At 44.8% G+C, this 18269-nt stretch overlaps 1 long non-coding RNA gene across 1 annotated transcript in view; it reads left to right on the top strand.

Moving 5' to 3' along the window:
* Nucleotides 1–17497, top strand: part of LOC137524612 (uncharacterized) — a 30693-nt gene extending 13196 nt beyond the window's left edge. Inside the window, exon 3 of the long non-coding RNA XR_011022734.1 lies at nt 17130–17497. This is a non-coding gene — a long non-coding RNA (uncharacterized lncRNA). The remainder of the gene's footprint in view (nt 1–17129) is intronic.
* The last annotated feature ends 772 nt before the right edge of the window (nt 17498–18269 follow it).

The following is an 18269-nucleotide window of genomic DNA, read 5'->3' as shown; positions in this document are numbered from 1 at the left end:
CACCTACCGTGTGTGGTATATTTTAAAACAGGGAATGGCATACAGGGTGGCATCACAATCGGTGCAGTAGAATAGGAATTCTTTTCTGATTTTTTTTCCCCCTTCTCATCAGTCTTGCTGCAGCACACAGCAGGTCCTGGTTGGGGCATGTTTTAGAGAGTTGCTGGATAGAGTTGGGCCGAACGGTTCGCCTGCGAACGGTTCCATGCGAACTTCAGTGGTTCGCGTTCGCGTCCCGCAGGCGAACTTTTGCGGAAGTTCGGTTCGCCCCATAATGCACCATGAGGGTCAACTTTGACCCTCTACATCACAGTCAGCAGGCCCAGTGTAGCCAATTAGGCTACACTAGCCCCTGGAGCCATTCCCCCCTAATAAAAGGCAGGCAGCGGCGGCCATTACGCTCACTCGTGTGCCTGCGTTAGTGAGAGTAGGGCGAGCTGCTGCAGACTGTCTCTCATAGGGAAAGATTAGTTAGGCTTAGCTTGTTCCTGGCTGCATACCTGTTCTGTTCAGTGAGCCCACTGGATACCTGCATACCTGTTCAGTGAACCTGCCACTGCATACCTGTTCTGTGAACCCACCACTGCATACCTGTACTGTGAACCCACCACTGCATACCTGTTCAGTGAACCCACCACTGCATACCTGTTCAGTGAACCTGCCACTGCATACCTGTTCTGCGAACCCACCACTGCATACCTGTTCAGTGAACCCACCACTGCATACCTGTTCAGTGAACCCACCACTGCATACCTGTACTGTGAACCCACCACTGCATACCTGTTCAGTGAACCTGCCACTGCATACCTGTTCTGTGAACCCACCACTGCATACCTGTTCTGTGAACCCACCACTGCATACCTGTTCAGGGAACCCACCACTGCATACCTGTACTGTGAACCCACCACTGCATACCTGTTCAGTGAACCTGCCACTGCATACCTGTTCTGTGAACCCACCACTGCATACCTGTTCTGTGAACCCACCACTGCATACCTGTTCAGTGAACCCACCACTACATACCTGTTCAGTGAACCCACCACTGTATACCTGTACTGTGAACCCACCACTGCATACCTGTTCAGTGAACCTGCCACTGCATACCTGTTCAGTGAACCTGCCACTGCATACCTGTTCTGTGAACCCGCCACTGCATACCTGTTCTGTGAACCCACCACTGCATACCTGTTCAGTGAACCCACCACTGCATACCTGTTCAGTGAACCCACCACTGCATACCTGTTCAGTGAACCTGCCACTGCATAACTGTTCTGTTCAGTGAACCCGCCACTGTATACCTGTTCTGTTCAGTGAACCCACCACTGTATACCTGTTCTGTTCAGTGAACCCGCCACTGTATACCTGTTCAGTGAACCTGCCACTGCATACCTGTTCTGTGAACCCGCCACTGTATACCTGTTCTGTTCAGTGAACCCGCCACTGTATTCTTGTTCAGTGAACCCGCCACTGCATACCTGTTGTGTTCAGTGAACCCGCCGTGGTGAAGGGGCTTGCGTATCACAATGAAGCAATGACTGGCGCCTAGATGAGTGTCTCGGGGGGCACACCCACGATAATAAGGTCGTTGCCTCATTGTGGTCAGACCAAATTTGATCAGCTGGACAGTCACTGTTCTGTCATTCAGCTACATCAGCCAGGCGACCATATGGGAAGTTCGGTTCGCCCCATAATGCACCATGAGGGTCAACTTTGACCCTCTACATCACAGTCAGCAGGCCCAGTGTAGCCAATTAGGCTACACTAGCCCCTGGAGCCATTCCCCCCTAATAAAAGGCAGGCAGCGGCGGCCATTACGCTCACTCGTGTGCCTGCGTTAGTGAGAGTAGGGCGAGCTGCTGCAGACTGTCTTTCATAGGGAAAGATTAGTTAGGCTTAGCTTGTTCCTGGCTGCATACCTGTTCTGTTCCGTGAGCCCACTGGATACCTGCATACCTGTTCAGTGAACCTGCCACTGCATACCTGTTCTGTGAACCCACCACTGCATACCTGTACTGTGAACCCACCACTGCATACCTGTTCAGTGAACCCACCACTGCATACCTGTTCAGTGAACCTGCCACTGCATACCTGTTCTGCGAACCCACCACTGCATACCTGTTCAGTGAACCCACCACTGCATACCTGTTCAGTGAACCCACCACTGCATACCTGTACTGTGAACCCACCACTGCATACCTGTTCAGTGAACCTGCCACTGCATACCTGTTCTGTGAACCCACCACTGCATACCTGTTCTGTGAACCCACCACTGCATACCTGTTCAGGGAACCCACCACTGCATACCTGTACTGTGAACCCACCACTGCATACCTGTTCAGTGAACCTGCCACTGCATACCTGTTCTGTGAACCCACCACTGCATACCTGTTCTGTGAACCCACCACTGCATACCTGTTCAGTGAACCCACCACTACATACCTGTTCAGTGAACCCACCACTGTATACCTGTACTGTGAACCCACCACTGCATACCTGTTCAGTGAACCTGCCACTGCATACCTGTTCAGTGAACCTGCCACTGCATACCTGTTCTGTGAACCCGCCACTGCATACCTGTTCTGTGAACCCACCACTGCATACCTGTTCAGTGAACCCACCACTGCATACCTGTTCAGTGAACCCACCACTGCATACCTGTTCAGTGAACCTGCCACTGCATAACTGTTCTGTTCAGTGAACCCGCCACTGTATACCTGTTCTGTTCAGTGAACCCACCACTGTATACCTGTTCTGTTCAGTGAACCCGCCACTGTATACCTGTTCAGTGAACCTGCCACTGCATACCTGTTCTGTGAACCCGCCACTGTATACCTGTTCTGTTCAGTGAACCCGCCACTGTATTCTTGTTCAGTGAACCCGCCACTGCATACCTGTTGTGTTCAGTGAACCCGCCGTGGTGAAGGGGCTTGCGTATCACAATGAAGCAATGACTGGCGCCTAGATGAGTGTCTCGGGGGGCACACCCACGATAATAAGGTCGTTGCCTCATTGTGGTCAGACCAAATTTGATCAGCTGGACAGTCACTGTTCTGTCATTCAGCTACATCAGCCAGGCGACCATATGGGCTGTAAAGTCACCAAAACCTGCACTCTCGCCATGGTGCGCACCAGTCCAGCACGGCCGTCACTACACAAACAGCTGTTTGCGGTGCGTTACACGGTGAGTTTGGTGTGTCAGTGTGAAGCAGTACCTTAATTACACTACCTGATTGATGTATACACATGCAAGATGTTTTAAAGCACTTTAGGCCTGTCATTTAGCATTCAATGTGATTTCTGCCCTTAAAACGCTGCTTTGCGTCAAATCCAGATTTTTTCCGGGGACTTTTGGCATGTATCCCACTCCTCCACGTGGAGGTCCAGGTGTTAGACCCCTTGAAAATCTTTTCCATCGCTTTTGTGGCCAGCATAATTTTTTTTTCTCCAAAGTACGCATCCCCATTGAAGTCTATTGTGGTTCGCGAACTTTTACGCTAACCGAACCTTACGCGGAAGTAAAATCGGAGGTTCGGCCCCACTCTATTGCTGGAATGTATTCTTTGAAGTGACGGCCAGTGAGGCGCTATGGGTTTACTACATAGGAGGCATGGCGCCAAACTCTGGCATCTGCTGCAGTCTGGTACTTCAGGCAGATGCATTTGCACAGCTTCCAGATGAAGTCAGCGTGCGTTACTGGCCTGTCACTTCGCTGCTTTCAGAGGATGTAGGCGTTCCAGATGCTTTGCTCCAGGAGATGGCGGAAAATCTTTTTATAATTCTTTTTTTTTTTACTTTCTTACTGCAGGATAAAAAGTCACCGCCTGGTCAACTCTGCCCACACCACCTATGGTGCTGTTGTAGTCCACCATGACATGAGGTTTTTAAATTACTTTTCCTCCTCTTGTTCTGGCGGTGACAGTTGAGGTGTCGTGGAATGTGCTGAGGAGACACACATCTTTTTTGTCCCGCCAGTGGAGAGCTAACATTTCCCCTTTTGCCAAGCAACTATGTCCCCAGTTTTCAGCTTCTGCTTGGCAAATGCTGGTGGCATCTCCCGCCTGTTAGGCCTAACGGTGCCGTAGGCATCAGTCTTATGCTTGATCAGAAACTCAGACAGTTCAGGGGAGCTGTAGAAATTCTCCATGGTGACACAATAGCCTTTGTCCAGTAAAGGCTCAACAAAAGGATGTCACCACTCAGTAGTTGCTGAACCTGGGGCTAAACTTGGTATGCAAAATAGTGTTCCAAATGTATCCGGTTGCCAACTCACATAGCATGTATGACTTTATGCCAAAGCGGGCCCGCTTGAATGCTATGTATTGGAGCCAACTCAGCCTCCCCTTATAGGCCATCAGACTCTCATCCACGCTTATGTCCCTCTGTGGGGTACATAAGTGGTCCAGAAGTTCTCAACCACCATCTGAGAGACTTCCCAGATTTTTTTTAGCTTTGGCGCAGGGTGGGTGGATGCCTCGAAGGTGTCGTTGTTGAAGAAATGTAAACACTTCATAATCAAACTGAAGCGTTATTATTCGGACATCACCGTTCCAAAGAAAGGGGTTGCTATGATCTTATTGGTGGTTCAGTACCATTTCTGCAGGGGCTTCCCCACCACTCCCTGCAGAATAATTAGGCCCCAAAACTACCAAATGTCCTGTATGGTGACCAGCTGTGACAATCCAGCCCGCGTTCTCATCTAAATGACGTTAAAAGACTGGTTGCTGGATCGTCAGAAGGTAGTAATGTGACAGAGCGTGCCAATTCCGTGTACTCTGCTCCCGTTAGCATTTGGGGAATAGTCGCACCCGATCACAGGAAGTACGGTTGGCAGACTGACAATAAAGATAGATTGGTCGCAAAACTGCCAACAAAATGTAATTTGACAACCTCTCACCGTGTTACTAGGCCACTGTTGCCATGCAGGTCTCATGCACTAGAGACTTCTGGAGGCAGATTCACTGTGTGCGTAGTAAACGGTTAAGAATGGTTGGAGGTGTCCATACATGTACAATCCGTAAACTAAAAATATCGATTTCACGCTGGAAATCGGGTAATTTCACTGCCACCACTCTCTCGTGGTAGGGAGGAGAGAGACTCCTGCTAGCTATTCCTAAAAGGAAGAAAACGATTATTTACAACCTAACTAGCAAAACGACAATTTATAACCACATAATAAAACAATACGATAGAATGAATTTTCAGAGGGCAAGTTCACTGTAGCAACAATCAGATGACCAGAACAGGCACAAAACTGAACGATAAAATCGTTAGTTTTATTCTAAAACTACATACACACAGTATACTTTAACCCACAGATAAATATACCTGTCCGGCAGAACAGATTGAGTTAATAGAAAAAGGGTACAGAGGAAAAGAAACAGAATGTCTTAATGTACAGTTCAAATACCGTTATTGGTAGTCCATGCGGCAATCACAAGTCTTTGGTGGAAAGTCCAAGATGGCGATTGCCATGCGGCCAGAGGCCGTTGTAGGAAATAATCCAAGTGATTTTGCCGGTGTCCAGCTGGCTGTTGGTTGACGGCAACTCGACACAGATTTAGGATGAAGGACTTTGGACAGCTGGGCCCAGTGTCATTGTGGTTTTAATCCTCGCTGTAGATGGGAGGGGTTATGACATGTTCAAGTCCTGCCTTGTGAAATTTGAATAGGGGCAGTGCCTTGTTGGACAGGGAGAGATTTTGGCCCAATTCCTGTTTTGCCCGCTTTCTCCGTGCCCATAAGTCACATCAAGAAAAAGAATGAGTATTCACAATCCGCTTCATTTTATGAATCTCCTGATACTAAACATGAGGGGTCAGGGGTGAATTGTGACCCCAAAATGCATATCTCTGCTTTGGCAGGGCTTACAGTGAATTCGAAAACATCCAATCGTGTAGTTTGTTCCGAATTTAATAATAAACGGGTTCTAAAGGCCGATGCCCATTTGGAAAGTCATATTTATGACAAAAGATTGATTTCATATTTGTGAGGTCACGGGAAGGTTTCCTAGGTCAGTGAAAAGGCCAGCTGTTTTCTCTAAGTGGCTTCTGCAGGATGCTAGCAGGACCCCCTGTGGTTAGCGTTTTGCTGCTCTTTTCATGTACGGAACTCTGAGGTAGTGCTGTTTGGCTGCTCTGGACGAAGGTGTCGAAAATGCAGACCCCATTCTCCCAGAAGCTTGGGTTTTACAATTTATGTCAAGCACATATCTGACTTTATCTGATGGATGGGCCATATAAACTTTCCAGGAAGGCTTGGGAACAGCTTTCACACCTACGTGAAAGGTTCCATAATTGAAAGCTATCAGTGATTGCTGGCAGAGCCAGGGAGTAGGGAAAAAAGTTGATTTAAAAAAATGTCATTTTGGTTACTTGCAATGAAATTTGCGTTTGTGACTTAAATGGCACACACGTGGTTTTCTTGGAAACTGTGTGAGCGTCACACCGGCTCCCATGTCCTGCTCCTTTGAAAAAAGCGCCTTTGTGGAGCAGCCAGTTGTTGGGTGGCATAACGGTTAGTATCCTCCACTATCTTTTTAACAACCACGTCCGTGAATAAGAGCTGTAGGTAGGCCAGGGGGTTGTGCTCACACTCTTTCTTCAGGCCAGGCTTCCCAGTAAAAGGGAAATGTGGGGGTGGGGGTGGAGCCTGAGAAAGGTCTATGGGGAACCAAACACGTACGTAGGCTCCCAGTGCAATGAGCACAAGTGGGGAAACTGCATGTTAATGTTAAATTTAGATTGTATGCTCACAAGGACAGAGCTCTCTCACCCATTTGTGTCTTGGAATTTGCTATGCATTTTTATCATCATCTTACATTTGTCACTGTGATTAATATGCTTACCAATTCTGTATTATGTACCAATGTTGATATTTTGTACATACCATTATACCCGTATTATTATGTACCACTGTTAGTTACTCTGTACAGCTCCACGGAATATGTTGCTGATTTCTAAATCCGTAATTACAGATTGGTAATGGGCTAAAAGTTGATTACGTAAATGGGCTTCCTGAAAAGAGGATATTATTTTGATGTGCCTCATTGCCTGCAGAGTTGTGCACCAGCTAAAATATAGTTAGTGTATGTCAAGGGAGATTACACATTCCTCTACTCTCCTCTCTTCCTACCACCCCCTCACCCTAAGAGTTGTGAGCAATGTTGTAATGACAGGGTAAATGTACCCAAGCACAGCTTCCAGCAATCTCCATGGCCAGAGCGGCATCATGTGACATGCTGGCATGTACTGATGGCAGGTCATATGACACCGCTGTTTCCATGGAGATCGGTGCTGGGAACTGCCATTAGGTTAGTGAACCCTTTGATTACCGCAATGCTTACAACTCCTCACGGAGGGAGGAGACTCTTCCAGCAGCGGGCCATATTCAAAGCTCGAATGAGCCTGGTATGGCCTGCACGCTGTAGTTTGTCCAGCACTGCTCTAACTACATAACAGAGGTTATGTGTCTACGGAGCAAACTAAATCCAGAGGCAGCACAGTCTTTCTTCATAAGTCTTTTACTTTTGTTCAAGTAAAAGAAATACATTATTAGAATAGCAAATCAATAATTATATCAAGTCTGCTAGAAGTTAAAGAAAACTTGAATTGAAAAAAAAAGTCCTATGAGATAATTAATTGTATGTGTAGTACTAATAATAAATAGAACAAGTCTCATTTTTTTAAGACCAGAGCCATGACGGTTTAATGTAAAATCTGGTCCATTTAACTGAAAAACAAGCAGAAGTAATGAACTTTACAGTTTTAAAATGTTATCAGCAGTGTTTCCTTAGCCAAATTGAAGTGTTTTACCTTCTGTTTACTTTTTTTTAGGATAGTGTGCTGCATTTGACATAGATAACAGCACTAGTTTTTTTAAACACTTGTAGTTCAGGAAAATAGAAAAAAATGATAATTTCTATGTAGGACTAGTACTAAGTAGGACTTAGTACTAAGTACTAAGTTACAAGCTGGATTGTACTCACCATGAAAGTCATGTGTAGCTGACCTTGGTTTTGGAGTCCTGCATGGGATTGGGAAGCTGACAATCCACACAAACAAACAAAAGCCTTCTCTACTCCTACAAGGACACACAATGGAATAGGATTTCTCCACCTGGATACTCATGACGTCAGCAGCTTCAAACAAGCAAACACATCAAAAAGCATGTCCATGCAACACAGCAAGCAGATCTCCTACCTTCCCAAGTCCTCTTCCCAAGGTAACGGAATTCATCCTCCTTCCTCAAACAGCAGTAATATCCTTCAGCTGGCAATCCGTTTTTGCAGACTGTACAAATACTTGAAATGCATTCAGAGGCTGAAATTATATTGACTCCATTGCCTTTCTAAGTAAACCTTAGTAGGCCCCATGCTTCCGCATATCAATGGACTTTTCACACCTCTCCTATTAGATTCACAAGGCCAGCATTTGCTTTTGTCTACCCCCCACTGATAAACAACAACAATCAAAGGAAGAGCTTACTTAACCCATTCCTTCACAAAGAGCAATGTTAATCTATACAGCCAGCTTCTTACTATCTCTCAGGCCATTGAGAGCTGCATCTCGCATTAGGAAAAAACAAGCTAATTTGCTGCAATCTCTAGGGATTTTAAATAAAACGCACAGAGGTAAAAAAGGCGGCCAGGCCCATAAAAAGTGCCACACTCAGACTCAGTCCAACTTCAGGGACCCAGGTCCATTCAAGGGAAAGATCTTTCCAGCGATCTCCAGTGATGTTTACTGGAAATCAGAGGCTGAAAGTAGCAGAAGTTACCATGTCCCTAGTCAGAGATGCAGTAACACCCCGGCAGTGAACCCAGTCGCCATTGCTAAGCCCCATGCAGTCACTGCATTGCTCTGCAATGCCCGCTCTATAAACAATAAGACAGCCATTATTGCGGACCTTATTCAGACATGCGATTTTTCATGCATCACAGAAACCTGGATTGATGCCAATGCGGGCCCCACATTGGAAGCAACCATCCCATACAATTACTCAGTCCTAAGTGAGGGAAGACGAGACCGCAGAGGAGGGGGTGTAGCAATTTGTGGCAAAACAACTCTGCAGCTCAGAGCCCTGAATGTTGGCTCAACAAAGTCCTTTGAATGTATAGGTGCCCAGATCTCAGCTGGTAAAGGCTTCAAAATTTTAGTGGTTTATCGTCCCCCCGGAGATGCTGACCCTTTCCTACAGGAATTCCCAGAACTTCTGGCCATGCTGACTCTGTCTTATCCGAGATGGATCATCCTTGGTGACTTCAACGTCCGGGCTGATAACACTCAATCACAAGATGCAAATGAACTAATAAATCTCATGGGTGGACTAGGCTTCACACAAGTTGTAAAATCAGCTACCCACAGAGGAGGGCATACGCTAGACTTACTGTTCCACCTTGGAATGGACATTAGTAACATAACAGTAACCCCAGTGGTGTGGTCAGACCATCACATAATACAGTTTACTATTGAACATCACCCTATCAAGCAGCTCCCTAAAGAAACAATCAAAACCCGTCCCCTGAGTAAATTAACACCGGAGAGGATAACTGCCAACCTGGATTTTACAAATCTGCTCCACAGTCAAATGGACCCAAACACTCTAGTAACCCAGTACAACACCACAATATATGAAACACTTGACAGTATTGCCCCATGGCGCACCAAATCAGCAACCAAAAAGCAGAAAGCTAATTGGTTTGACAAAACCATCATGGATCTAAAAAAGAAAGGGCGCAGACTAGAAAGACAGTGGCGTAAATCAGGGTCTGAGGAGCACAAATCTAGCCTAGTTCAACACCTCAGACAATACCAACAAGCAATAACCAAGAAAAAAATCAGACTTTATCTCGCACAAAATATCTACAGCCAACAACAGAGCTGCTCAACTCTTCCACACAGTGGAATCACTCTGCAATCCTTCCTGCCTAAAAGCCCCAACCACATACTCCAGGGAAAGGTGTGAAGAATTCTCTGCCTTCTTCACAAACAAGGTGTCTACCATCCGTGCCAGCATTACACCAACTACATCAATTGACCACTGGACGTTGCATATGCCTACTACCGTACCACCATGGCAAGTCTTTGACACTCTGAGTGTAGAAGATTTTGGAATTCTCATTCAAAGTCTCCGCCCCACTACCTGCGACCTGGATCCTGGCCCAACTGGATCCTTAATGCAGTGCCCAGAGCTGATCAGGCCAGCACTTCACAAAATCACTCAGTGCTCCTTGCAAAGTGGTCTTTTCCCAGAAGAACTAAAGAAAGCAATCATAAAACCCCTCCTGAAGAAACCATCACTAGATCCTGATTCTGTAACCAACTACAGACCTGTGGCGAACTTACCATTCCTATCAAAAGTTATCGAGAAAGCAGTCGCCAACCAGCTAGAAGCCAGGCTTACAGATAACATCTTTGATACTTTTCAGTCAGGATTCAGGAAAAGGCACAGCACTGAAACAGCATTAGTCCGAGTAATGAATGATCTACTTACTGCAAGGGACAAGGGTGATTGCTCAGTTCTGATTCTTCTTGACTTGTCAGCAGCATTTGATACTGTGGATCATGAAATTCTTATCCAGCGACTGAAGAATTACTGTGGCCTAAGGGGTACTGTTCTTAGATGGTTTCAGACCTTCCTATCTGGCAGGACACAGCAAGTATGTCTGGGCACACACTACTCTAATCCAGTGCCACTTGCCTATGGAGTTCCACAGGGTTCTGTACTATCACCATTACTCTTTGCAGCCTACATGCTCCCACTGGGCAAAATAATCCAGAACTATGGCCTAGGATACCATTGTTATGCAGATGACACACAACTGTATCTGTCCTTCAAGCCTGGCACCCAAGACCCATCAGCATCCATAAATGCGTGTCTAGTGGATTTACAAAATTGGATGAACACCAGCTGGCTGAGGCTGAACTCTGACAAAACAGAGGTGTTGGTGGTAGGTGGTCCACACATGATGGATAAAGTTCAAAACGCTCACCACCTCAAACTAGCAATTGGGGGAGATACTGTACAGTATAAAGACTCTGTGCGAAACCTTGGGGTGATCCTGGATGGAAATCTAAAACTCAGACAGCAGGTATCAGCTGTCGTCAAGTCTTCCTTCTTCCATCTAAGAAATATAGCGAAAATCAAACACCTTATCCCAGCTGAAGACCTACCTGCCCTGGTTCATGCATTTGTATCCTCCCGCCTAGACTACTGCAACGCCCTGTTCATCGGATCTACAGATAAGGCCCTTACAGCTAGTACAGAATGCTGCAGCCAGACTCCTAGCCAATGCCCCCCGCAGCTCACACATCACCCCAGTACTGCAAACTCTTCACTGGTTGCCAGTAAAATGGAGAATCAATTTTAAGATCTGCCTGCTGACATTCAAGGCTCTACACCACATGGGACCCAAATACATAGCGGATCTATTGGAACTTTATGCCCCTTCACGCACCCTCCGCTCTGCCAACAAGATGAAGCTGGTTATTCCCAGGATACACTTAACATTTGGTGCTCGGGCCTTTTCCTACGCAGCCCCTACTCTATGGAACTCACTTCCACAATCAGTACGAGAGGCTACTTCTCTGGACAGCTTTAAAAAAAGGCTAAAAACTCACCTCTTTTCCCGAGCCTTTGAGACTGCATAATGCAGGGTCGCAGCGCTTTGAGTCCCCAGGGAGAAAAGCGCTATATAAATATTATTGTTATTGTTATTGTTGTTATTGTTATATGTACCTATGTTTACCTCTCCTCCTTAAACCTTTAACACTGTTGTCTGTTTATGTCTCTTACTCAAACTATACAAAAAAATTTAAAACATTTTCTTCAAATTCAGTTGTATGTGGTCCAGTGTTAGTCATGGAAAAAATCCAAAGCCATAACAACAGAAGTTGTTTAGGTAGTACCTTTAATGACTAACTGTAGATTTAAGGAGACAGATCTACCCACAGGAGAAATCCCGGGTCCTGGCCAGACCTTTGGATAGAGACATGAGCTGTGGGCGGCCTACTACACGCATTCTTATCCTTAGTTTTAATGCACTATTGGATCGTTCCCTCTCCTTTTTACTTTTTATAGATTTTCCTGAAACCACCCAGTTGGAGAGTTTGCTTACTCCAAAAAAGCCGTTTATACAGCATCAGCACTGGAAAATATTATTCTCTACTTCTATCCAGAAAAAAAGAAAACCCAGCATGCCCTGCAACTTCCTTTGTGCGGCAGATGTACCAAATAAGAGCCAGGGAAACTGGGGAATTATGTATTATGGAGAAAAAAAGTAAGCGTGATTTTTAACTTTTGGATTGCTTGGCTAGCATCCTTATTACTTGTTTACCAGATAAAAAGAAAGAATTGATTGTTGAATTTTATACCCGACAGTTCCTCTTTAAAGGGAAGATCCGAGAAAAAAATATGAAGTTCTACTTACCCAGGGCTTCCTCCAGCGCCTGGCAGCCTATCTGTCTCGCCGCAGCTCCGGTGGCATCCGTCACCAAACCTTGTCAGGTCGGCATCTTCTGCGACTGCACGAACGCCGCTCCTGATCCCTCATGTGGTCTGGAGCATTCTTGGATCTTCGCTTTAAGGGCCTTTTTCCACTACACAGCTGAATCGCAAAATCGCAAATCGCTAGTGATTTTTAAATCGCTATGGTTGTTACTTTATCATAGAAATCATGAGAAGTATTTTCCACTATAGTGATTCAATTTGGAAATCGCCAATCACACTCGCTTTCTGGAACGATTTTTAGAGTGATGATGCAATGCAAATGAAAAATCGCAATCGCATAACAGAATAATTGAAAAATCGCAATCGCTGGCGTTTGATGTGTGATCGCAATTGCTAGTGGAAAAGGGCCCTAATTAAGGCTGTTTTTACACATGGTGCGGTGCGATTGTCCTGCGGAAGGAGAGCCCTGGGCAGGACAATCGCACCACACCACTTCAGACAGCGCTGACAGAGTTAAATGCATATCTCTGCCCTCAGACAGTGACTGCTCCCTCCTGGACAGGAACTACATCCTTGAAGCATCATCGATCTGCGCCTGCACGCTGCAACCATGATCATGCATTCACACTTACTGCGTTGCATAGACTTGCATTGCTGCATAATCTGTGCAATAGGCATAGATCATGTGGCAACGCACTGCAAAGTTTGCATCGGCCTTGCGTCACTTTTGCTACTTCCGTCGCACCCCATCATCATAATATGTACGTCCCCATAGACTTACATGGCTCTCCTGACGAACTGTGACAGGGGAGAGTACCACGACGCAAGAAAACTTGGCAAATGTGAAAGGGGCCTAAACAATAATAACTAAATCTGTATTTGAGTTGTAAGCCCTGCCCACATACTGCATCCTATTTATGTTTATCAGATAAAATACCTAGAATACTATCAAAAGGAGCAGCATGGTATGTTGCAGTTGCCATTTGTCCAGACCAATGCAAGTCCAAATAAATTCTTCACACTATAAATATGTACCTGAGCGGAAGTGTAAGCGCATACAGGTGGCCACACACACAATGCAATTTTTTGTAGTGTGTGTGTGTGTGTGTGTGTGTGTGTGTGTGTGTGTGTGTGTGTGTGTATATATATATATATATATATATATATATATATATATATACATACATACATACATACATACATACAGAGAGGCTGCAGCACACAACAGGAAAACAGCGACAGCCGACAGGGGCTCTTGGGTACGCTTTAACGCTCACCAACTATGCCAAAGTGTCCCCAATCTGGTGAGTCCTACTCTAACCAGGCAAAAATGCTAGTTTTTATCAGCGTTCTAGTGGGAACCATGCCAAAAGCCCAATGGTCAACTAAATGGGAGAAAGGAAATTAAAAACACCTCACCTTCTACTAGCTAATGACTAAACTATGAGCTCTGCATTAAAGCGTAACCAAGAGCCCCTGTCACTGTTTTCCTGTTGTGTGCTGCAGCCCCTCTGTATTTATATATTTCTTATGGGGACTGGGGATCTCCAGTGCTGCGTGCATGCTTTGCATAGTATTGCATAAAATTAGGTTTGCGCTGCTCATCCCCTGGTATATTTTATTTTTCCCCTGTGAGCGTGCATAACCACGCCCACCTCTAGCAAAGTTAAGCATATAAATGAGCGGAGCTCATAGTTCAGTCAGTAGCTAGTAGAAGGTGAGGTGTTTTTAATTTCCTTTCTCCCATTTAGCTGACCCCTGGGCTTTTGGCATGGTTCACACTAGAACGCTGATAAAAACTAGCATTTTTGCCTGGTTAGAGTAGGACTCGCCAGATTGGGGACACTTTGGTGCAGTTGGTGAGCTTAAATGCGTTAAAGCGTAACCAAGAGCCCCTGTCACTGTTTTCCTGTTGTGTGCTGCAGCACCCTCTGTATTTATATATTTCTTATGGAGATTGGGGTTCTCCAGTGCTGCGAGCATGCTTTGCATAGTATTACATAAAATTTGGTTTGTGCTGCTCATCCCCTGGTATATATATATATATATATATATATATATATATATATATATATATATATATATATATTCAATCTGAGAACTACTAACAATTTTTCTGAATGATTGTAACATTTGAAAATACTCCTTAATGTATTACACACCTGTGTTACATTTTTCCCCTATTATGAAAAATCTGAAAAAAATGCTCGAGTCTGTACATTAAAAAATTGACAATCTATCCTATACCATTCAATCTTCTGAAAAATTGTACAGAAAATGTCACCACTCCTGAACAAGTATTACGGTATCTGATCAAATCAGATTTCTCTTTCAAATGAAAAAAAAAAAGCTTTTGACTTTTCTGTACAACCAATCATTTTTATCGAATGGATGTAAAAACTGATCTTTTTATTGTATCATGTCTGGCCACCTTTGGAATGGTCTCAATCACTTATGGCAAGGTTGCTTTTCAGTGATGACAAGAAAGGGCGATATATCTCCAGCTGGTACACAGCTTTTTCAGTGGATTGTGAAAAGATCAACCGCTGCCAATCCTATGTTGTTGCTTTTGGTGTCCCAGTTGGAGAGGTTTCCTTATTTTCTGTGGTGTTATCATAGAAAAGAACCTAAGGACACCCTCTTTTTCATATTCCTCACCCTCACCCACCCCAAGTTATTATTTTTATATTTTGCCTGCACCAAAAGTGGCATTCTTTTCAGCAATAAAGACTTAAAGTGTACCCGAGGTCAGGGGCGTTGGTAGGATGCTAAGAGATCCGGGGCACTTTTGGGCATTCCAGACGGAAAATGGGGGGGACCAGGCATCCAGAATGCGGGTGTGGTCATGAGTGGAGCCAAATTTACATGAACTTAACAGCGATCTAAGTAGGCTTGCCGTGCAAAATGTTGGATGAAGCCCCCTCTGCATTAATACAAAAAAAAAATGCAGCATATCACATAAGTCAGCCATGTCGCTTAAAGAGACACTGAAGCGAAAAAAAAATTATGATATTCTGATTTGTATGTATAGTACAGCTAAGAAATAAAACATTAAGATCAGATACATCAGTCTAATTGTTTCCAGTACAGGAAGAGTTAAGAAACTCCAGTTGTTATCTCTATACAAAAAAGCCATTAATCTCTACGACTTTCAAAGTCGTGGAGAGGGCTGTTTTCTGACTTTTATTATCTCAACTGTTCTTTAACTATTTACCTTTTCTCTGCCAGATGAGAGGTCATTAGTTCACAGACTGCTCTGAAAGAATCATTTTGAATGCTGAGTGTTGTGTAATCTGCACATATTAGAGAATGATGCAATGTTAGAAAAAAACACTATATACCTGAAAATAAAAATATGAGGATATTTTCTTTGCTGCTAATCTTCTAGTAATTATTCATAGTACACAACCAATTCATTATATCATATATATTTTTTTCGCTTCAGTGTCTCTTTAAACATAACTAGCCAGAGTTACCTGGCTTCTATGTTGACTGGCCTGGCTTACTGCTGGGTGGGCTGGCCTGCTGATAGGTTGTCTGGCTGTCCCCCCATATCATTTCCTGACACTTGTAATGGACCCCTCCCATGCTCCCAGAGGATTCCCGTTGAGGCACCACAACTCCCAGCATGTCCTTATAGAAGAACTACAGCTCCCTGCATGCCCCCCAATAAAAGCATCACAGTGGCCAGCATGGCACCACAGCACCCAGTATGCCCACATGGAGGCACTACAGCAACCAGCATACCCCCGATTGGTGCACCACAGTTCCCAGCATGCCTGCCATTGAGGCAGCACAGCTGAATCTGCCTGGGGGACATCTGGGGCACCCCAGAATAGATCTGGGTCACGTGCCACTGATCTTTGGGGCTAGGGTGCCCCTGCCTGAGGTGCATGTTATATTACAAATGTACACAGAGGCATTTTACTTGCTCAGTGACATGCCTCTGTGTCCTCCATGTGCTGCTTTCTGTTCCCCTTCCCTCTGCGGTGCCCCCCTGAAATTGCTGACAAGCAGCTTGTTGGCATCCTAATGGGGAGGGGCATCCTTTGCAGGAAGGGCAGTCCTTCAGAATGCCCACTCTGGCGTTAGTATTGCCCCTTTTTCTGCATTTCTCTGCCCCTTTCCTGCCTCTCTCCTCCCCTTCTCTGAGCCCTGCCCTGCCTCTCCACCCCTTCCCCACCTCCATGTGCCACAGCACGGCTCTTCGTGAGACCTCTGGGGTTTCGGCCATCTTGAAACAGAGGGAAACTTCCCTGAGACCCCACGAAGCAATGCAGGGCGGCGAGTAGTAGATCGCTGAACTCAGGGAGAAGACCTGGTTCAGGTAGTGCTATATATATCTTTTTTATTTTCTTTCCGCCTCAGGTTAAAAAGGTGAGCACACACATCATAATCATAATTCATGGCCTTGCCTTCCCTTTGAACTGTTGCAAATGAGCTAAGTTGATTTCTGTGCTTAACAGGAAACATTAAATTAATGTTTCTTTCCCAGCCCACCAAGGTAGGCCAGATTTGTAGCTGCTCTTTCTATGCAGTCTGTTCAATGAATGCTGTGAATACACCAGTATAGAACTCCTTCAGGTTTGCTGCTTCTAGTGAATACAGAGGTCTTTGTATAACTGATTGCCTCAGGCAGTAAAATAACTTACTACTGGAATTCTGTTGTTTTTTTTCCCTAGAAGTTCAAAGTCGACCTGGAAGAAGAATCATACTTGCTTATAGAAACGTAATTTAGTGATGCCTCAGGAATGTCTTGTACTACTTCCTTGAATAGCACCTCCTAGCAACAAGTTAAAGCCCATCTCCACAATGTATTTTGGATCGGGATGATATCATTCATTGTCTAACTTGAAAAAGTTCAAAGTGTAAACCTTCAGTATATAGTAATATCTTCTTCAGACTCTCATCCTGTGTACTGAACAAAATCTTAGGAAGAACAATTTATGTACATGTGGAAAAACTTATGTACTATGGAAAAAGCAGTAGAGTACTATGGAAACACATAGATTTTTTTTTTTTTTTTTTTGCTAATATCAATCAATGTTGTTAAGATGTAGAAAGATCTCTTTGAATCTTTTAAAGTCAGCCAATAAAATGGTATAATCCTAATTCTAAACTTTCTGCCTCAACTGATAGCCAGTATTGTGCAATACTCTAACGCTCCACAGATTATTGCAATGCCCTTAGGCCCCATTCACACTTAAAAGCGCAAAAACGCCGGCGATTATTGCCGGCATTTTGCGGGAGTGATTTTTCCGCGATTACACGTGGAAAAATCACTGGACACTGCAGCGATTTTTCTGCGATCGCGTTTAGCGCTTCTATGGCACTGAAAAGCGATCGCTGGGAAATCGCCTGAAAATGATGCAGACTACACATTTGCATTTGGCGATTTGCGTTAATCGCCAGCAATTAACGCAAATCGCCCAAGTAAGAATGGGTTCATAGGGTATCATAGCGCTAGCGCTTGAACGTTTTGCCGAAATCACCAGCAAAACACTCTATTGTGAATGGGCCCTTACCCTTTGCACCTCCTGAACATCTCATGACTGAAACTCTTCTAAATAATAGGTTTATTCACACACCCTCCATTTACTAGCTGCCGAGGGAGGGGTGTGCGGCCACATGCCGTTTTCAGCCCTGCAGTTTACATTAAGGCTATGTTTCCACTTACTCCGATTTGCAATGTTTCACCGCACTCAAATTTGGAAGCAGAATTGCGGCCTATTGAAATCAATAGGCTGCTTCCGATTTGCATGCGGAGAAAAAATGCCTGTAGCATTTCTTTGGGCATTGCATTTGAATCCCCATAGCTGTGC

This window comes from Hyperolius riggenbachi, chromosome 7, assembly GCF_040937935.1.
Source record: "Hyperolius riggenbachi isolate aHypRig1 chromosome 7, aHypRig1.pri, whole genome shotgun sequence".
Lineage (NCBI taxonomy): Eukaryota > Metazoa > Chordata > Amphibia > Anura > Hyperoliidae > Hyperolius > Hyperolius riggenbachi.
Note: the sequence above shows the minus strand (reverse complement) of the source record. Positions and strands in the feature narration are given on the sequence as shown.